The following is a 22,568-nucleotide window of genomic DNA, read 5'->3' on the forward strand; positions in this document are numbered from 1 at the left end:
AAAATTTTGGCAGGCAGAAAATGGAAGAAAAAGTAACTTGCGTGAAGAAAGAGCAAAGGAACAACTACCTAGGCTGTTTGGTGGGGCAGCCAATCAACCAGCCTGGCTGGGAAAAGGGCACGGGGCTGTGATGTGCTCACAGAGGATCCCGGGAAGGATATTTAGAGGCAGGAAGAGAATTCTAATGCTATTCAGAGTCTGGGAGATCCTTTCCAGGCCCCATTTATTCACCTGGAGGACAAAATGGATGACCTCTATGTATACACCACCATACACCCATAATACTAGTGTTAAATAGTTATTCATTGGATCTCAGTTTACAAATCGTATGATCTCCACACCAGGTTTCTTTCCTCTACTTTCCGCTTCTTGGTGTCAAATGGACCGCAGGGTTGTCAATATCGGTCACCTGGGAAAACATCATACCGATGCAGTGGGCATACTTTCAGTTTTCATTTATTTTAATCCTCACCAACTCGCTGAATTCACAGTCTGACACATTTATTTTTCCAAGCTCTGGGCACACGGGCTCAGGTTTATAAATGTGGCTGATAGATGTACTATTCAAATTAATTTATATGCAAACATACGTCTCAGTGGATTTTGTTACATTTCTGTTAATCTTGAATTTCATGAAGTTACTTAGACATCTGACAACACATTATTTTATATGCATGCTAACATTTTTCAACACTTGATTGTTGATCCTACTAATGTATGTAATCAAATTCAAATTAGAAATTAGTTCTGACTAATGATGTACTATATGTTGGCTAATTGCATTTAAATTAAAAAAAGATATTAGTTCCAATAGCCACTCTGAACATACATCAGCACTGCCTAGTCAGAACATTGAAGGACATAAAGATGAGCTACAAATATAATTTTAAATATTCTTGTAGCCACGCTGTTTTTAAAGATTTATTTTAGAAGGAGAGAGTGAGAGTGTGCAAGTAGGGGGGAAGGGCAGAGGGAGAGGGAATCTTAAGCAGACTCCATGCTGAGTGTGGAGACTGATCCCAGGACCCTGAGGTCTCAACCTGAGTCAAAACCAAGATCAAATGCTTAACCAGCTCTGCCACCCAGACATCCCTCTGGTACCCACATTTAAGGAAGTAGAGAGGTGCTTGGCTGGCTCAGTCAGCAAAACACATGATCCGTGGTCTCAGGGTTGTGAGTTCAAGCCACATTTTGGGTGTGGAGAGTACTAAAAAAGTAGAAAGAAACACCAAATTAATTTAAATAATGTATTTCATTTTACCCATCCTATCCAAAATATTATCATTGCAACATGTAATAAATATAAAAAGAAATATGAGCTAGTCTACATTCACTCTTTCTGTAGTTAAGCCCAGAGTACATTTTATATTTGCAGTACGTCTCACTTTGGACTAGCCACATTTCAAGTGCAGACATCACATAAGGCCAGAGACTATGATGTTGGATAGTGCAAAAGAAGAAGCTATGGATTCTAGGTCCTTTGAATAACACTATTAACTCAAGGAATGGTTAGAATGGTTTATATCCTCCCTGCTCCCATCCAGGCAGTAATATGTAAAGTTTCTCATGATTTTTTGGGAGAGACCTAAGAGATCATTGTGTCCTGAACTTTTGATTATGGTCAAGAGAGCGGAGACTCATGAAGGTGGGGGTGCGCTGGGGGAGGACTAGACCATTGACTTGCTCTGTTCCACACCACCTCATTCAGCCTTGCTGCTGACAGGTGGAGACGGAGGCTCAGCTCCCTGCCAAGCACCTGCTGACAGAACCCTGGGTGGGGACTGAGAGCATTAACTCCCTGCTCAGTCCCACGGACATCACTCTGCCAGTGGGGAAAGGTTTGGGCGATCTGCTAAACCCTTTAATCTTCCCTTCTCTTCTCCCTGCACAGTCTTTCCACCGGCCCTATGCTGAAAACTCACAATCTTTGTCTCCAGCCCCTAGTCCCAGTCTAATTCCCACTGGAAAACTCCAGGTGCCTACCCTAGCAACTATGCTATGCAAACTGTAGCTTATTATCCTCTTATGCATGTGCAAATAGATCTTCCCCCAAATCTGTCTTGTGTTTATGATTATTTCAGCAGTGTGCTTTTCCCCTAAAAATCAAGCTATAAGAAACTACTTCTAAAAACATAAAAATTGGGGCACCTCAGTGGTGCCATCAGTTAAGCATCTGACTCTTGGTTTCAGCTCAGGTCATGATGCCAGGACCCTGGGATCCAGCCCAGCAACAGGCTCAATGCTCAGCATGGCGCCTGCTTGAGATTCTCTCTCTCCCTCTCTCTGCCCCTCACACTTGTGCTGTCTTGTTAAAATAAAGTCTTAAAAAATTAAAGAATCCACAAAATTGTTCAATGATATTTGTTCAATAATAAGTATTTCATGGCAAAAAAGCACCAGATTAAGAACCTCCTTCCCCACTTGGGGAGAAAAAAAACACTCAAAAAGATATGCATATGTATGTATTCCGTTACTCAAAAAGTTATGTTCAAATATAAAATTAATCTTTTTAAAAACTCCCTTAAAGAGGAATTTCTCAAATTCCACATTCCACCATTTCTCCCCTTACTTTCCAGCCCCCTCCCCACTCCCTATATCTAGCATTTCTTGAGGGAAGACTTTGAGGCAGCCAAAGGCTGAAGCTTGCTTTTCACCACCTGTCTCCAAGACAGCAACAGAGGAAGCACCCTCTTTGGAGACGCCAGGATATCTTCCGGATGTCAGTCCAGGAATGGTCATGGATATAGACCAGCTCTGCATTGCAGGGACCCTTCACTGCACCCCTGCCCCCACTGGCTAATTTCAGGAGGGAATGAACATCCCTGTGTGAAATTATTAGAAACCTAAAAAAAAAAAGAAAGAAAGAAAGAAAAGAAAAAAAAAAGAAACGTTCCCCAGATGTGGTTGAAATTTAAATGCAATGGGTATTTTTGTTGTTGTCCAGTGACAAGAAATTATAAAGCTGGTTGCACGCAGGGAAAGCTTTTTTGAGTCACAAAAACTGCTACATGGAATACCCAAACATTTTTAAATGACTTCGACAACAACCGGCACATATTTAGTAAGCAAGTTCCATTTTCCCTATTTTCTCTGCCCCCACCCTCAATGCTCAGCTATAGAATATCCATTTATTTATCTTATTTAACACATCTAAAAGTCATCTGCCAGTTTTTGTTGCAGAAACACATTTTTTTAACAAGTAGATACACAATGGCAATTTTATAGGACTTGAAATGTTTTAAAATAACAGCATAATTAGAGTTACAAGAAGAGCAGTGGCCTCTTTCAATTCATTTCAACATTTCATCCTCTTTTTCAAATATTAATCTCTAAAGTTCTACACAACTAGTCTTTAAATACATAGCACTCTTTTTTCCCTGTCCTCCTCCTCCAATGTCAGAGTTTTAACAATTTCAATTCTCCCGGGTGGGGAAAAAGGAAAGCTATCAACTTACAAGGGACATTTGCTGTCATCTAGTTGTCACCTAACCCGCAGCACAGAAGTTGTCCACGCACAGGTAACACGTTACACTGGGACCGCTCTGTGTTTTCTGCACACGGTAAGAGGAGAAGGTCAGGATCCTAAGACCCCGGGCTCACATGATGATGCACTTGCTAAGCCCCTTCTCCACGGTCTTGGACATCTGGGGTTTCTTCTGGGGATGGTGAAGGCAGGTGGCAGGCCTCCTGTCATGGTTCAGCAGCATGTGAAATAGCTCCTGCACGTTGATCGCCGTCTTAGCGGAGGTCTCCAAAAAGGTGCAATTCCACTGCAACGCGCATGCAGCGCAGTCACTTACGTCGACTCCAGAGGCTTTCTTGGCATTTGTCGCTCACCAGCATGGTAAGGTACTTATGCAAGGTCTTGCCTTTGACTTTGCGGATCAGCTCATAGAAAGACTTCAGCTCCTGCAGGGCTTGCCTCTCGGTGACCGAGAAAGCCAGGAGGAAAGCAGGGCCCCCGGCAACGAAGAGGCGCTGCAGACCCGCATAACGGTGCCTGCCTGTGGTATCGGCGACGTGCAGCACCCCAACGCTGTGGTTGAAGCTCAGCTCCTGGCGGAAGGTATCTTCGACGGTTGGCAGATACTCATCGCGAGAGTTGCCACGCACCCACCTCCGCACCAGCGCACTCTTGCCCACGCCAGTGGCGCGAAGCCCGCAACGCGGTGGTCTTTGCTCTTGCCTGGGGCATGAGCGCGGGGACGGTGAGCAGGGTGGGCAGAGGCCGCAGCCACTGAATCAGCCATTTCTTAAAGCCAGAGCAGTTATTGCCCATTGCAGGGAACTGGTGGGGAGACGGTGTGCTCAAGTTATTGGCACTTACCCAGGAGCAAAAGATTCTCAGGGAGAAAGAATGGGAAGAGTGAGATGGGAGTTTGAACTTGGAAGGTTGGTCCCTGTGTCTCCTTGTCTAGCTGTTCCCTGGGGACACTCGGGAGGGGAGGGTCTAGGCTCACTCTCCAAACCCACCTCCCTCCCTCCTCCAAAGCAGAACCAGGCTCAGTGCCCACCCCAGGTGCCTACAAAAGGCGGTGTGAGCAAGGAGGAGGGGAGGCTCCCTCAGTGCCTCTTCCTACGATGCCTTACGTTTACTGCCCCAGTAGCCACACATCCGTTTTTTTTCACACCACACGACTCCAATCTAAATACAGAACGAGAAGCTGAAACAATGGACAGCCCACCAACCTGAGACAGAGTAGGGACTGGAGTCAGGTCCCCTCAATCCTGAGGGAGAAACCCAGCATTCCTTTATAGCTGAAACCCTATGCGCTTGTCTCCTAGGAATGCGGAGGCAGGATGCTTAACAAAGGGGGGGGGGTCCTCTACCAAGACTGGGGAAGGCCAAACCAGTCTGCGCCAAGGTGGACCCCATGGCTGTTCTTTCGTTGACTTTTTTCCTTATTATAATACTAAAAATCATGCCCAGGGATGGAGATTAAACACACATGAGGCATGAAGAGGAATAGCCTTTAAGAATACAGGTGCTAATAAATTACTGCCTCTATGGGCTTTGAGTCACCCTTTTCCCACCTAAGTTTCTTTAAAAAAGTCTCCCTGACCTCTCCCCAGGGAGTCAGCCTGAGGATTCTCATCTTTGTGCTGTCTCCCTGGTGCTGGAGCACAAGCCCCAGGAAACCCTGGCCTCCAACCCGGCTGGCCTCTTGTCAGTTGCTCTTGCCTAGAGACCCCCAAAAGACCCAGTTCAGTAATAATGGAGGTAAAGGTAGAGTGTCCAGGGAGTCCACTGGGGCCAGGATGCTCTGTTCTGGGGCCGGGAGAGACCTATTACCTACAGCAACTGTCCCCGGGACATCGAGAGACGGAGAGCCACTTCCCTAACAACTAGGCCTCCCATTCTCCCCCACAGCAGTCCAAACTGGTTTACCCACTACATCTACTTTGAAGTAATGAAATTGTTACTCATTTTCCTTAAACCACAAGATTCACTCTGCCTATTAAATTAGAACTGAAAAGTCTTTAGGAATGAAAAAGACTAGAAAAAAGGCTCCTGAAAGCACCAATGTAGGAGATGAGTGAAGGTGACTTTGGAGGCCTGGAGGAAGGAAGGAAGGAAGGAAGGAAGGGAGAGAGGGAGGAAGGGAGGGGGGGAGAGAGGGAGAGAGGGAGAGAGAGAGAGAGAGAGAGAGAGAGAGAGAAAGAACGAAAAACTGAGAGGGAGGGATGGTGGAGGGCTATGTATCCCAAAGCCAAAATCTTTAAATGCTAGAAAGGTCAAATTAAGAGATTATAAAATAGAGTTCACAAGGAATGATGAAAATATAAAACCATAGCTCCTACATCCAAATCAAGTTTTATACCTCAAAAGCCAGTATAAAATATTTTACCTTGATAAGAGACCTAACCCAGGGAGCCAACACTGCACTGGGCCAAAGACTCAAAGGAATAGACCAGACTAGAAGGAGCAGATGCTAACTAATTAAGATCCAAAGTTTGGAGATAGAGATAGAGCAAGAGAGAGAATTATTTGAAACCAAGACTGAGATGAGTCAGATTTTGGAATTACCTAACAAGGATTTTAAAGCCATCATAAGAATACTTCAGTAATCACTTATAAATTTTTTGAAGTAAATAAGAATAAAAAATTTCAGCAAATAAAAGGTATAAAAATGTTCTAAATGGAAATTATGGAATTGAAAAATATAATAGAAATGGTAACGATTTCCTGAATGAGCTCAATAGAATGGAGATGCCAGAGGATAAATCAGTCAACTTGAATAGAAAGTAATAAAATGTATTCAGTGTAAACAACAGAGACAAAACAGACTGGGTAAAATGAACAGAGTCACAAGGACCTGTGGGACAGTAACCAAAATGCCAGCATTTGTAGAATCAGAGTCCTAGAAGGAGAGGAGAGAGAGAATGGGTCTGAAGGAGTATTAGAGAAAATTATGGCTAAAAACTTCCCAAATTTGGCAAAAGACACAAACCTACAGTTCCAAGAAGATGAGCAAATCCCACCGGGAGAACTCCAGGGAAATCCACACCAAGACACATAATTAAATTCTGAAAACTAAGCACAAAGAAAAACTCTTGAAAGTAGATAGAAAGAAACAACATATTATCCAACAGAAGGACCTAATTCATTTGACAGCAAATATCTCATTGGAAATCAGAGCTGACAGAGGAAATGGCAGGGCACTTTTTAGAAGCTGAAAGAAAAGAACAGTCAACTGCAAAGACTATATCCAACAAAATGCTCCTTCAAGAACAAAGAGGAAGTAAAGACATGTTCAGATGAGGAAAGGCTAAGATAATTTGTTGCTAACAAGCTTGCCCTTTAAAAAAGGGCTAACGAAAGGGCACCTGGGTGGCTCAGTTGGTTAAGCATCTGCCTTTGACTCAGGTCATGATGCCAGGGTCCTGGGATTGAGCCCTGCCTCAGGCTCCCTGCTCAGTGCAGAGCCTGCTTCTCCCCCTCCCTCTGCTGCTCCCCCTGCTTGTGCTCTCTCTCTCTCACTCTCTCTCTCAAATAAATAAATACAATCTTAAAAAACAAAGAATAGGGGCGCCTGGGTGGCTCGGTCGTTAAGCATCTGCCTTCGGCTCAGGGCGTGATCCCTGCGTTCTGGGATCGAGGCCCACATCAGGCTCCTCCGCTGGGAGCCTGCTTCTTCCTCTCCCACTCCCCCTGCTGTGTTCCCTCTCTCGCTGGCTATCTGTCTCTCTGTCAAATAAATAAATAAAATCTTTTAAAAAAAAAAACAAAGAATAAAAAAGGCCTAAAGGAAGATATGATAATGGAGAATAATTTGAAATTTTAGAGAGTAGAATCTTAGAATAGATAAAAACTGGGGTAAATATAATAGAATATCCTTGTCATGAGATCTTACAATCATATTTGATGATTGAAATATGTGATACTCAAGGTAATAATGTTAAAAATTGGGGAAGGCAAAGGGACCTAAACAGAAGTAAGGTTTCCATATTTCACCTGAAGTGGTAAAAGGTTGACACCAGCAGATTGTGATAAGTCACGTGTGTATATTGTATTACCTTGAACAATTTTTATACAAAGAGATATACTCAAATACTCTAAAAGTAAATTAAGATGGAATTCTGAAAAATGTAACCCACAGGAAGGTGAGAAAAGAGAAACAGGAAAACCAGAAAACAAATGATAAAATGGCATACTGAAGCTTAAATTTATCAAGAATTACCTTAGATGTGTAATGATGTGAATACACCAATTAAAACGGTGCAAATACACCAATTAAATTGGTGTAAATACACCAATTAAAAAAGCAGATTGGCGGAGTGGATTAAAATAAGCTTACAAAAAGAAACACAAGCCAATTACATGGTGATTGAAGTGAGAAGAAAGTGACTTCACATTTAATGATAGAGGCAAGTTGAAAGTACAAGGATGGGGATGCCTGGGTGGCTCAGTCGGTTAAGCATCTGCCTTAGGCTCAGGTCATGATCCCAGGGTCTTGGGACGGAGCCCCACATCGGGCTCTCTGCTCATGGGGAGTCTGCTTCTCCCTCTCCTTCTGACCCCCCCCCACTTGTGTGCTCTCTCTCATTCAAATAAATACAATCTTAACAGAAAAAAAAAAGTTAAAGGATGTTTTTGTATGGTAACACAGGTTATATGGAAACCAAAATCAAAAACACAATATTATTTACAATTGATATAAATAAAATGCAATACTGTGCATACACTTAACAAAACACTTGAAGGATGTAAATGCTGAAAATTAGAAAATGCTTCTAAAAGAAATCAAATTAAATAGAGACATAACATGTTCATGTATTAGAAGGTTTAACTTAGTGAAGATGTAAATTCCCTCCAAATTGATTTATAGGTTTAATGCAATTCTTGCCAAAATCCCAGTAAGGTTTTTGTAGACATAGACAAGCTTATTTTCAAATTTAAATGGAAAGGCATAGTACCTAGAATAGTTAACACACTCTTGAAAAAGAGGGATAGAGTGAGAAGAATCACTCTTTGATATTAAGGGTAATGATATAGCTGCAGTAATTAAGTCAGTGTAATATCGGCAGAGATGGACATATAGGTCAATGGAACAGAACAGAGAGCCCAGGAGCAGGGGCACACAAATGTGCCTAGCTGATTTTTTACAAAGGCACAAAAGCAACTCAATGCAGAAGGATAATCTTTTCAACAAATGGTGCTAGATCAGTCGGACGTCCATAGACAAAAACACATAAGCAAACAAAAAAACTTGAACCTAAATCTCTCACCTTACAAAATAATGGAACTTACATATAACATGTAAAATTATAAAATCATTAGGAAAAAATCTTTGAGATATATCTTGATTGTGGTTGCACAGATACAAACCTACATATATGACAAAATTCTATACAATTAAATACATACATACATGAGTACAAGTAAAATAGGAAATCTGAGTAAGAGCAGTGGATTTTTTCGATGTTAATATCCTGGTTGTAATACTGTCTACAGTTTTGCAAGGTGTTACTATTGAGGGAAACTCAGTAAAGTTACTCAGGATCTCTATTATTTCTTATAATTGCATATGAATCTTCAATTAGCTCAAAGTAAAAAAACAAAAAACAAAAAAACATTAATTTTAAGAAGCACTTGCAAAAAAACAAACAAGGCAACTCTCACGGCTCCCAATTAAAGCCCAAACTCTTTCGTTCCATATTCCCAGCTCCCTGTAAACAGACCCCAAATTCCCTTCAAATCTTACCTTCCATGAGCCTTTTGTACACACTGGCTTAATAATTCAATATTCTTGGAAGTTCCCTATGTCTCCCAGTCCCCTCATCCACACGCCCACTTCTCTGCTTCAAGATTCACCTCCAAATGGTACTTCCAGAGGGAAGGAATCCCTCCCTCTGAGTTCCCAAGCACCTTTTCACCTTGTATGAAAGCTTAGTCGGTACTTGTTTTCTATTTTTCTATTTTCCACAAAGTGAGGAGCTTTCTTCTGACAGGGCAGGAATTCATTTAGCTCTGAATCCCTCACACCTGCTAGTAAGCACCAGCAGGTAGTGCTCAGAGGCAAGCAGGATGGCCAGGGTTAAGGTAGACTCCATCAAGAGAGGGGAAGTGCCAGCCTGACTGCTCTCCAGTCCTGCTTTCATGACCTCTTAACAGTTTAGCCTTTAATTCTAACCTCAGTATCCTCAGTTGACAATAGGGGAAGTACATGGCAAGTGCTGACATGTTAGCAAGTACTTTTGTCAATGCCCGGCACAGATTAGATACTTAGACAATGTAGCTAGAGTCTGGAGATGCGGTCTCCAGTTCCTGTTTGCTCACATACTAGTTGTAGGGACTTAGAAAAAACAATTTGTTTGCCTTTTGCATCGTTTTTTCACCTGTAAAATGGGGACAAAAAGAGCTATGTTTGAAGTAAGATTAATTGGCTCACTTGTGTAAAAGTCAAGCAGGGTGTTGCTTCTAGAATGTGAATGAGCTAACATTCATTTGAGTGTTTGCCATGAGATAGGCATTACTCTTAATTTTACATGTGTGAACTCATTTAGAACTTATTCTGAGTCTATGAAGTGGAGACTATTTTATCTCCATCTTACAAATGAGGAGACCAGACATGGAGAGATGAACTGTGGTAGGGGCTGGGAAATCTGGCTCACTTCAGGGCTTCTGCGTTTTCCACCTTGCTGCCTCATTAGCAGAGACAGCTGGTGTGGTGATGTTCGGGACCCTCATGATTACAGTCTGAAGCCTGTTTTCTTTCACTTACTTTCTAGGCTTCTCCCCCTTTTAAGCTCTGTAGAAAACTAATAGCAGTTGTGTTTTCCATCCTTCACAAGGACGTAGTAACTTTACAGTTTTGATTTCCAGGATCAAGGGTGCTTCAGAATCCCTTCTTTTATCCCATGCATGCATTTTCTCCCATTCATACCACTTCTGTTCCCAGCCTGACTGCTTTCTCCTACCACTCTGTGGCTACAAATAGCCCCTTTTGCACAGAGATATCATCTCCTACCTCATAAATAAAGGAGGCTACCAGATAAAACTCCCCCAGCCCTGGTTCACACATATCCTCCATGATATCTCTTTTCTCCACCCAGGGTTAATGCCTTCATCTGAGCCTGGAGTGCTTCTCAGCCGGTGGTCCTAGAATCAAGTGTGTTAGAATCACCTGGGGCTCTTGTTAAACATACCCAACCCACATGTACAGAATCAGAATCTATAGGTGAGACCTGGCTGGGGGGGGGTTGTTGCATTTTAACAGGCCCCCTCAGGTAATTCTGATACAGACAAATCTTGAAACTGCTCCTTTAGAACCTTACTTGATCACTGTATTCCGTTATGAACCTTTCAATGTTCACTGTGTCAGTAATCATGATCCTTATTTCATTTCTGATATAAATAATTTGTGTCTTCTCCTTTTCTTGGTTAGCTAGGTGAATGGTTTATTAATTTTATTTACCTTTTCAAAGGCCAATTTTTTGTTTCATTGATTTTCGTATGTTTTCCTGTTAATTTTGTTGATTTCTGCTCTAATTTTTTTATTTTCCTTTATTCTGCTTGATTTAGTTGTAAATTGCTCTTCTTTCTCTAGCTTTTTAAAGTGAAAGCTTAAATTATCGCTTTTAGATTTTTCTTCTTCTCTAATATGGGCATTTCAGTCTATAAATTTCCTCTGTGAGCACTGCTTTCTCTACGTCCAATAAAAAGTGTGTTGTTAAATCTCCAAATATTTGGGAGGAGTTTTTTTTAATCTATTATTCTGTTATTGATTTCTAGTTTAATTCCACTGTGGTCTGAGAACATACTTTGTATGAGTTCTAGTCTTTTACATTTGTTCAAGTCTGTTTTATGGCCCCAAATGTGATTATGTTGGTAAATGTTCTGCATGAGTTTGAAAAAAAATGTGTATGCTGCTGTTGTTGGATGAAATATTTCATAAATGGCAATTAGATCTAGTTGATTAATGGTGCTGTTTAGTTCAACTATATTCTTACTCATTTTCTGCCTGCTGGATCTATCCATTACTGAAGGGGTATTTAATTTTCCAACTATTACAATGGATTTGCCTATTTCTACTTGCAGTTCATTTAGTTTTTGCCTCACATGTTTTGATGTTCTGTTACTATGTACATACATGTTGAAGATTGCTATATTTTCTTGGAGAATTGACTGCTTATCATTATGTAATTTCCCTCTTTATCTCCAATTATTTCACTCTTCTAAAATCTAATTTGTCTGAAATTAATATAGCTATCCCAGCTTTCTCTTGATTAGTGCTATTATATCTTTTTCCATCTCCTTACTTTTACTGTGTTTCTTTATATTTAAAATGGGTTTCTTATAAAAATATATATATATATATATAGTTGTGTCTTTTTCTTATCTACTCAGTCTTTGTCTTTTAGTTAATGTATTTAGATCATTCATATTTAACGTGATCATTGATTTTTTTGGTTTAATATCAACCATGTTTATAACTGTTTTCCAGTCATTGTATTTTTCTCTTTTTCATTTTTTTCTGCCTTTTCTGGTTTTAGCTGAGCATTTTATGTAATTCCATTTTCTCTCCTCTCTAAGCTTATCAGTTTATAATATATATTTATAACAAATTTAAGTCCACTTTCAAATAACATTACACCATTTCACATGCAATGCAGTTACCTTATAACACAGTATCCCCAATTCGTAACTCCCATCCCTTATACCATTAATGTCATTCATTTCACTCACTCATATGCTATAACCACCTAATAAATTGTTACTATTTACTATTATTACTTTGAACAATTATCTATTGTGTCAATTAATAAGAAAAAGAAAAGATTTTATCTTACCTTCATTTATTCCCTCTTTAACACTCTTTCATTCTTTATTTAAATCTGAATTCTATGGAAAAGCTTTATAGAGAACTTGCTATCTGGAGAGAACACTGAAGGGAGAAGAGGACATATTAGGGAAAAGACACTTCGAAGAGAATGATGTCAAAAGGGCACAGAGCCAGGAATGTATCCATGGATGAAACAGTAGTTGAATCAGAATTCATCCTAGAAATCATCTGTGGTTTAATTACCTCATTTCCTAGATGAGTAATTTGCCCAAGGTTACACAGCTAGAAAGTTGCAGAACTAAGACTCAAATACAGGAAGAATAACTTCAGCACCTCTTCTAACCACGGAAGGACGTTAAGACCTGTTCAAGGTGGCCCAGACCATCAGACACGGCCAGAACAAGGCCTGTCCCTGTTTCTCAGACCCTTCGCCTTCATTTTCCCACTGGTGCACATTCTGAAACATAATTAATGTTCAGAAATCCTATGGAGATTTTAGAGATGGAGTTAATATAGTCTTCTGAGGTCAAGGAAGAAAAAGTTCCATAGGAATCAGAAATGATGTATTCTCAGGAGGCAGAGAGGGTTTATAGAGTAGCTCTAATTATAGCTTTGAATAAGCTGCCTGCAGTTCTCTTAATGAAATGAGCTGGAATCCTTCCTTGGAAAATTTCCTAGATAATCAGGTCTGTGTAAGTGAATGCTTATACTCCAGACCCAAGGGAAGGCACCAATCAACTGAAGCCTCCCTGAGGAGGGGGTGGTAGGGAGGACAATGTCAGACACCACAGTGGGACTGGCAAAGAGGGTCTTTCTCTTTTCTTTCTTTCTTTCTTTCTTCTTTCTTTCTTTCTTCCTTTCTTTTCTTTCTTTTCTTTCTTTCTTTCTTTCTTTCTTTCTTTCTTTCTTTCTTTCTTTCTTTCTTTCTTTCTTTCTTTCTTCTCCTTCCTTCCTCCCTACCTTCCTACCTTCATTCCTTTATTTCTTCCTTTTTTTCCTTTGTTTTCTTTCTTTCTTCTTAAGATGCTAACCTTGGAATATTATGCAGCAATTATAAGTGTGTCATATAGTCATATAACAATAAGAATGGATGTTAAAAACATAGCGCTTGCTGAGAAAGGAAAATGGGATGAGATATATGGCACCTCACCATTTATATCAATTAAAGATATATGCCTACAAAACAATATTATACATTTTTGTAGGAACACACACATACAAGATACATACTAAACACATTAGAAAAGTTGCCTGTGGGAGGCAAGGAAAGAGTGATCTATGCAGAATATATATGATTTACATATTCACAATTATTTGACACACATGATATATAAGGATATAATTCATATATCCTTACTACAAATTATAATATATAATTTATATATTCACATATAAAGCATGTGATAAGATGCTTGAGGGCAGCATCTGCAATGATTTATTTTAGAAGCCTCATACTTCCTGGTATATAGTAGGCAAACAATAAATATTTCTGAATGAATGGTTTCATCTTCAACTTGCGTGATGTTCTGAACATGACTGGGCAGACAGAGCAAAGACTTCTTCCCAACACATCCTTTACCCCCACTCCCAGTTCTTTATTTTCACCATGATGGTCTATTAAAGTGGCAAAAAAGAGCTACCTAGAAAGAGAGGAATAATTATTAAAGAATGAAAATAATTTACCCTATTAAAAACAAGAAGCACATTTTATGTTCCTTTTAAGTAACATAATTCTGCTTTCCATGTATTCCCTTTTGATTGTTTCCATATGCACAGTTTTTCTACTGTAAAACACTCATTGGCTAAACAAAAGTAATTTTTGTGCAAGTCCATAAAGAGAAATCCATTTTCATTCCTTTGTGTCACTACAGCAAGACCCTGGATGCTATTGTGGAACATAATGGCGTATGCTCCTCATTTCACTGTTTGAAAGCAAAATCCTGTTTCTGTCAGTAAAATTGAATTCTGCAAGTCTGATTTTTTAAACTTTTTTTTAAAATATTTTATTTATTTATTTGACGGAGAGAGAGAGACAGCCAGCAAGAGAGGGAACATAAGGAGGGGGAGTGGGAGAGGAAGAAACAGGCTCGCAGCAGAGCAGGGAGCCTGATGCAGGGCTCGATCCCAGGACCCTGGATCACGCCCTGAGCCAAAGGCAGACGCTTAATGACTGAGCCACCCGGGTGACCCTGATTTTTTAAACTTTAAAAAAAAAATTATAGTTCTAGATTTACAGAATTACTGCAGAGAGAGTAAAGAGATATACCCCGTATACTCCACAGACAGTTTCCCCTATTATTAACACCTTATGGTGCATTTGCCACAATTAATGAACCAAGATTGATACATAAGTATGAACTCAAGTCCATACTTTATTCAGATTTCTGCTGAGAGGACCTCAGTTTTTCTCTTAAGGCGTTCAACTGATTGGATAAGCCTCATCCACATTATGGAGGGTAATCTGCTTTCCTCAAAGTCTACTGATTTCACAGTAATCACTTCTAAAAAATATCTTCATAGAATCATCTAGACTTGTGTTTGACCAAACAACTGGGTACCATGGCCTAGCCAAGTTGACACATAAAATTAACCAGCACAGATAGTATGAAGAGTTCCTATATATCTCATGGACAGTTATAGCTATCTTACATTATCGCGGTACATTTGTTACAATAAATGAACCAATATTGGTATGTTACTTTTAACTAAAGTCCATTCTTTATTCAGATTTTCTCACTTTCTTTTCTAATGTCCTTTGTCTCAGGATCCCAAGCAGGTTACTTACCTGCGTTATATTCAGTCATCATGTCTCCTTACTTTCCTCTTGGTTGTGACAGCTTCTCAGACTTTCCCTGTTTTCGATGACCTTCACAGTTTTGAAGAGTACTGGTCAGATACTCTGTAAAATGTCTCTCAGTCAGGGCGTGTCTGATGTTTTTCTCATAACGAGACTGGGGTCCTGTTTGAAGAGGAAGAGTACAGCTTTGACGCCAGCACTGTGAGGTAAGTACCGTCATCTCCATGTTGCAGACAAAAACAACAGGTGCAGAGAGTAACCTCAAAGAGGGCAAGTACCTTGTCTAAAGTCACACATCTCATAAGTGACGGGACCAAGACTGAAATGCATGCATTTTGGCTCCAGACTCTGTGCTCGCAGCCTCTGTGCTCTACCAGCTCTGAAACTGATGAGCGTCGACTGGACCTTGTATTTCCACATGGCTCATGGAAGCCTTGTCGCTCACACGTACTGTCTTCCCGCTGCCTGCGGCACAGAGCTCCCGCTCAGGAGGCACTCATCTGACATGGACCCAGCTCCATGGTCAGGCACAGCCTCCTCTCACCCAGCTTCTCTCCAGACTGGATGCCACAGCCAAACTAAACCCTGACACCCTTGACCTTCCCCACATCTGTGAGCAGCTCTGTGCGGGAGCACATCCTGAAGAATCAGACAGAGCTTGGTTTGAATTCGGGCTCTGCAATTTATTGTTTCTAGAATAGCCTTGGGCAAGTATATAATAACATTGACCTACTAGGATTTTCATGAGGATTCAAGGAAATAATGTATATGAGTGTTTAACATAGTGCACTGCACTCTTTATATAATATGCACTTCCAAAGTAGAAAAAAACAACTGATGTGCGAAATTCCAGTATTTCCACCTTCAAACATCTCATAAATAGCTACTCACACCCAAAACTGGTTGACAGATCCTCTGCAGACCATGCATTCTGATTGAGGGTATGGAAAATAGAGTCGATATGTAGCCATCGGAATGCACAGGGAAGAACACGCACAGGGGCCTCAACTAGTCAGCAAAACCTTTCAGAGGAAGCGGCATTGAATTCAGCCCTGAAGGCAGAATTGATTCATCCAGGTAGAAATAAGTGGGAGAATTGCAGACAGATGCTCAGACACAAAGAGCACACTGTACTTGTGGTGGTGATTTTTGTCTGGTTAATAGGCACCACCCAGGGGATCAGTGGGAGATAGGTTAGCAAAGTTAGCTTAAGGAAAGATTATAAGGGTCTTGAAATCCAGGCAAGGGAATATGAGATTTCTCCCTGCCTTCTTGCCTTTCTCTTATGCAGCCACAAAAATAGCAACAGCAAAGACAAAACCTCTCAGAGGAAAACAGCCCAGTTACTAAGATGCACTCTCAGATTAAATATTAAAACCCAAACCTCAGTATCCCACATATAGATGAGGGAGCTTGTGGCCACACAGAAGGGTTCTGGCAAGTGTGTTCTTCTTACAACAAAGCTCTCAGAGGGCTGCATTCACTCGGGATGAATCACGGCAAATTGCAGCTTTGTGTTCTTGGAGATGTTTCCATTCTGCTCTTGGCCAGTCAGTGTTCAAAGTGTTCTGCCCTCATGTAGTCCAAGATTAAGACAATACAAAAGTGTCACCTGGACCAGAGAATATATAGGTTGGGTATGAACCAGGAGGAACCTCACAGAATGAGCGGGGGTGGGTGGGTACAGTGGGAGAGGGAGAGAGAGAACCTTAAGCAGGCTCTGTGCCCATCACAGAGCCCCAATGAGGGGCTCAATCCCATGACCCTGAAATCATGACCTGAGCCCAAATCAAGAATTGGTTGCTTAACCAACTGAAGCCACCAGGAGCCCCAAGAAACCTTCTTCTAAGGTGTTTGGTCTTTGTTGAATTACCCTTTTCAAAAGTTTCAGGTTATATTCTGTGTGTAGCTTTTTTTCCATGAGTTCAACTTAATTCTTTTATTAGTAATTATTAATCTTGGATAATTTCCCCTTTAGTTCATCAATGTTGCTCATAAATTGTCACATCAACTATGACATTATTACAACTGGTAGTGTAAACAAACAGGCTCCTGAGGTTGATCTGATTAAGGAGTGCTGATGAGTGAATTAAATTATTGAAATGTATCTCACATAAAAAAAGAGTGTGCAAATCATAAGCATATGTCTCAATATAGTCCATCACCATAGTCAATAGGACATTTCCAGCACCCCAAAGAAGATGTGGTATATACAAAAATGAAATATTACTCAGCCATCAAAAAATGAAATCTTGCCATTTGCAACAATGTGGATGGAGCTAGAGTGTATTATGCTAAGTGAAAGAAGTCAGTCAGAGAAAGACAGATACCATAGGATCTCACTCATATGTGGAATTTAAAAAGCAAAACAGATGAACATATGGGAAGGGGGAAAAAGAGGGGGTGGAAACAAACCATAAGAGACTCTTAATGAGGGTTGACGGAGGAAGGTAGATGCGAGATGGGCTAGATGGGTGATATGTATTAAGGAGGGCCCTTGCTGTGATGAGCACTGGGTGTTGTATGTATTGAATTCTACTGAATTCTACTCCTGAAACCAATATTACACTGTATGTTAACTAGAATTTAAATAAAAATTTAGAAAGAAAAAACCCACAGAGACAGAATCATAAATGCAGAGAACAAGCTGGTGGTTGCCGGAAGAGAGGGGCTTGGGGGGGTGGACATAAGAGGTGAAGGGGATTAAGAGGTACAAATTTACACTTGTAAAATAAATAAATCACAGGGATGAAGAGTTCAGCATAGGGATTACAGTCAATGATACTGTAATAACATTGTATGGTGACAGTGGTGACTATATTCCTCATGGTAAGCATAGAGCAATGTACAGAATTGTTGAATCACTGTGTTGTACTCCTGAAACTGATGTTGTGTGTCAAGTATATTTCCATAAAAAAAAGTGTATGTATTTCAACCTGGACGTATGTGTTCAGGCATGACTACATGAGAGACATAATGAATTGGCAGATGCTTGTTCCTACTTACAATAAGAAAATTTGGATGTAAGAGACGTAAGACAATGCTCAAATAACACTGAGTGTTGACACTTCTTTATATTGCACGTTTTGAGATAAAAGCTAAATGAGCATGTTAGTGCGCATACACACATAGAATCGTTATGAATGGGACAGCTAAGAAAGCAGGCTGACACAGGTGGAATGTGTTGTTGACTCAAATACCAGAAGCAGGGTCACTGATGATGGAATATTTCAAAGTGATGATCGATTCTTGGTCAAGTTCTGCAACAAAGTACAATCATCCCTTGGTTTATGTGGGAGTTGCATTCCTGGAAAATTCAGTATATATTAGAACCATGAACAACATCATTTTAAAAATATGTAAAATGGAGTTAGGTGCTAGGCTGGTCACTTTGAGCTTTGTTTTACCTATATTAAAATTTGCGTGGGGCTGTTTCCCTCATGGTAGGACATCAGCAGATTTGTCCCTTGTCCAGTAAATCCCAATAGCACCCCCTAAATATTGTGGCAATCAGTCTCCCCACACCCAACACATTTTCCAACACCCTCCCCCCAGGGAGCACTGCCGTCTTTGTTGAGAACCTGTACCTAGTTCCCGTCAAGACAGAGCGGCCCCCTTCACTCCCACTCTTCCAAATCCCGTGCAAGCACAGTGCGGGCGCCAGAGGGTCCCGCAAGCCACGTACGAGGATTCCACATTGCATCAATCATCTTAAATGTTCTCATCATCTTCCAAAAAGGATGTTTTGGTAAATTACAAACAGACATCTCCAGAGGGGGGAATATCCGGCAAGGTGAAGAGTCAGAGAGACACAGGCAGGCAGGTGAAGCTGGAGGTGAACCTGGTACCTCAAACACACATTCGCAGGGCTTGCGCTTTTGCTAAAGGTGAGAAGTAACCTGGTTATCAGGAGGGACATTTGATCAGCTACAGAATTCCATTGTCTCTGAAATAAAAACAAGGTAAGAATATGGGTTCTGGAGCTGGACCGCATAGATTCAACTTGGCTTCACTCTTACTAGCTTTGGGACCTTGAGTAAACCACCATGTGCTTCCATCCCCTGCCTATAAACAGGATGATAGTAAGAACACCTATGATACCTACCACATAGGACTATTAGAGGGTTAGGTATGTTGATGTAATAAGGTGCTTCAAGCAGTACATAAAAGCCAGCTGTGTGTGTTATCTAAGCATTTGACAAACAAAAAAGCAAACATCGTTGCTCAGAGAAAACACAGCCTTTCCTAGCAGTTTCTCTCACTGAATGATGTAGGATTGGATTACCTAGCTTGGATGCTAAGGGGAAACTTGGCATCATTCATCCATTCCAACCTGCTTGTGCTACAGTGCAGGAAAACTGGAGCTGGAGACCAGAAGTCTAGTGGCCAAGCTCATGTAGCTAAGTTAGTGGAGGATACAAGTCTCGGGTTCCTGTCTGCTGCTTCTTTGAATACACCATGGCTGGAGCTGGCCTGGGGTGCAGAGTGGCCTGTGATCGCGCCCGCAGCTCCCAAATCCAGCCTTCTCCCAACTATCCTCTTCCTCCTCAAACTCCCATCTCTTACTAAGCACAGAGAGCAAAGGACAAAATAAATCAAGTGTGAGTGATCCATAAACTCAAACTCTTATGGAATAGGCAAATTCAACATGGATTTCCTTTAAATAAATCTCTAACTTTGGGTAGGAGCGGGGATGGGTAAGGAGCAGGCAAAGGTTTTGGCAAGAATTTGAAAGTAAACTATCTGGACTGGTGAAGTTCATCCACTTTCTAGTTAAACTGCACACAGAGTTACTTCAGAGTCTCCCTTCCTCATCTGGCTCCTCTGTAACATGGGATTGCTGTGAAGATTAAACGAGATCATGGAAAGTAGCACCACGCAGGGCACAGAGTCAGGGGCCAATAAATGTTATCACCATTGCTGTGATTATTTTGGGCATCAGCAACCTACCACAAGAGAGAGCTTTCCTTCGCTCTCTGAAAAGTTGAAGCCATATGTTATTCCACCCCAGAAAGGTTTTATTTCCGCGTCTTCCTCCTCCACAAACCCAGTTACCTAGTGAGGGGCACGGGGATGTCTGGAAAGAAAGACGCTGAATGCTAAGTGGCTCCAGGCCCATGAGCAGCAGTGCAAAGAAGAGCATGGCCACGGGATTGGATGCAATTCACCCTCTCACTCAGCATGTTCTTGAGCGTGTTGTCTTCCCTCTCTGACCCCCAGACAAAGATTCATTCATTAGACATAATACATGACAGGGCTTGCCATTATTATGTACTAAATGAAGAACTTTGCAATATTGTACAAAAAAACCAGAAAGGCAGTGAAGCAGGATGAATTCTCCCATAGTGACAGTTCAGAATGACTGGCAGCAAAGGGCTTTGCAAAGTTCATGCTTATAAACACATGCTCTCTTTTACCAGGAAAATTATAAAACTATATTGAGTCATAGCAGGAAATATTAGAAAACTTACTAAAGTGTTTTTATACCCTTAAAAATTCAGTAACTCAATGATTCCGCTCCACTTAAACTTGTCATTAGAAAAACATGAAATGTCTTATTGCAGATTCTGATTTTCAAAGGGACTTGGACCTGTGGGGGGAGGGGGGGCCAGTAAACCCCTTCTTCATGGCTTCTGGGAGCTGCTGTGTCTCACTCGCAGAGGTGTGCGTGGCCCCACATCTGCTCTCTGGGGAGCAAGGAGAGGCTGGAGGATCCACCATGAGCCAGCTATGTGCCTGCAGCAACCCACTGCACAGCTCCCTCCCTGTGTTCGGAAACCATGTTCACTCCTCCTGCATTCTTGCCAGTCTACAGAACAGGAATTTCTGCCCTCTTGAGGGCAGTAGAAAGAAGCTTGTCCCCATGCCTCTACCTGCCCTCCAGTGGGAGGGAATGACCTCTCTTCCCCCGTTCACGGGGGAAGTCCTGAGTGGCAGGCTCTCTTTCCAGGCTGGCTGCACAGGGGTTGGAGCCCTTTGTCACTGTGGCTGCTTTCCCGTGGGAAAAACATTTGGATCCCAGCTTAGGGTCCAGAGAGCCAGGTCTCTTTCACCAGAATTCACGGGTTCGAGGCAGGCTGCCCACCCCCATGCATCTGGGCCATACCCCCAAGTCTGCCCCCGTGGGGGTCCGGACTCAGTCAAGGTAGTGCCATTTGAAGGTCATTTGGTGGCAGGTGCGGTTTGAGGGCTCCAACATGACCACCAATAAAGCTGCTATATTCATCTTTGTTTGATTGTAAATATGACATTTTTTAATTGGCCCAGAACCGGAGAAGTCCACTATTTAAAAGAGCTGAAGGAGCCAGAGAAATGGTACAGCTCAAGCCCCTTACTGTGTAGGTGGGAAGCTGAGACCCCATGGCCCCTGGCCCAGCCTCCCAGACCCCAGTAAGGTGCTGGCCGCGTAGTGAAGTGCATTGCCGGACATTGTTCCCTTGCCCCCCCCCCCGGCTCTCAGCACAGCCCGAGCCCTGGGGAACTGGCTGAGCGGGCCCTCCATCAGACCTCACTGTGTCTCGGCTTTGTCCCGCAGACCCCTGGCCTCAAACTGCTCTCTGCCTGTTGTTTTCACTCCCTCAGAAATACCTGAGCCTCTCTCACCCTGGCAGTGCTCAAACCCTTTTTCTCTGCTGGGGGCATCACCCCCAGTGTCTCAGGGTAAGATCCTAGAAGCTGAACATAGGTCTCCTGCCCCATGCCCAGTGCTCTTTTGGCCCACACCCGGGTGGTCACTTACTGTGAGTTATATAGTTGGGCTTCTCTTCGTATTGGACTCCATTAAATAGAACGATAGTTTTAGTTCATCATGTGATTCAGAGATGGTTGCTAGGGAAACCAATGGCAATATGTTTAACTTGTAAATCCTATAATTGCCCTAAGTTAGCACTAATTTGTGCTTTTGTTTCAAAAGGATTTGGCTGAGCTGACTGGGAAGCAGGTGAGGAGGAGGGAATAATCACGAATTGGCTTCCACCGCGATATGGACACAGTCCTTTTAAAGGGCTTTTTCCACTGCTTTGCCAAAAAGCCAAAGGGACTAAAGAGGGAACTACAGGGAACGCCATGGTGTCCTTTAGAGGGCAGGGAAAGCTAGAAAGACAAAATAGTGCAGTCCCTCCTATGCCACTTAGGAATCAGATGGTCAGAGTAGAGTGGAGGCGGGGAGGGGGGGAGCACCTGAAGTGAAAGGGAGAGATTAAAGAACATCTATAAGGACTTTTCATTTTAAAATGGATTTGGAATGAAATCTTGCCATTTGCAATGACCTGGATGGAGCTAGAGGGTATTACGCTAAGCCAAATAAGCCAGTCAGAGAAAGACAAATATCATATGATTTCACTCATATGCGGAATTTAAGAAACAAGACTGATGAACATAGGGAGAAAAAAAAGAGAGAGGAGAGAGCGAGGCAAACCAAGAAAGAGACTCTTAACTACAGAGAACAAACAGGGTTGCTGGAGGGGAAGTGGGTGGGGGGGGTG

General features: G+C 41.8%; 1 long non-coding RNA gene across 6 annotated transcripts in view; it reads right to left on the reverse strand.

The window, feature by feature from the left end:
* The window catches only part of LOC105238787, a 34,862-nt gene that overhangs the window by 8,230 nt on the left and 4,064 nt on the right, over positions 1 to 22,568 (reverse strand). Inside the window, exons 2-7 of one of the 6 annotated variants that reach the window (XR_004623264.1) lie at positions 21,824 to 21,912; positions 18,285 to 19,030; positions 16,469 to 16,696; positions 15,073 to 15,246; positions 3,456 to 6,535; positions 1,106 to 1,207 (exon numbers count right to left, since the gene is read on the reverse strand). This is a non-coding gene — a long non-coding RNA (uncharacterized LOC105238787). Of the gene's footprint in view, positions 1 to 1,105; positions 1,208 to 3,455; positions 6,536 to 15,072; positions 15,247 to 16,468; positions 16,697 to 18,284; positions 22,333 to 22,568 lie in introns of those variants that run through there. The other 5 variants (XR_004623265.1, XR_004623263.1, XR_004623266.1 and 2 more) reach the window with 5 other exon arrangements.

The sequence above is a fragment of the Ailuropoda melanoleuca genome, chromosome 2, assembly GCF_002007445.2.
Source record: "Ailuropoda melanoleuca isolate Jingjing chromosome 2, ASM200744v2, whole genome shotgun sequence".
NCBI classification, from domain to species: Eukaryota; Metazoa; Chordata; class Mammalia; order Carnivora; family Ursidae; genus Ailuropoda; species Ailuropoda melanoleuca.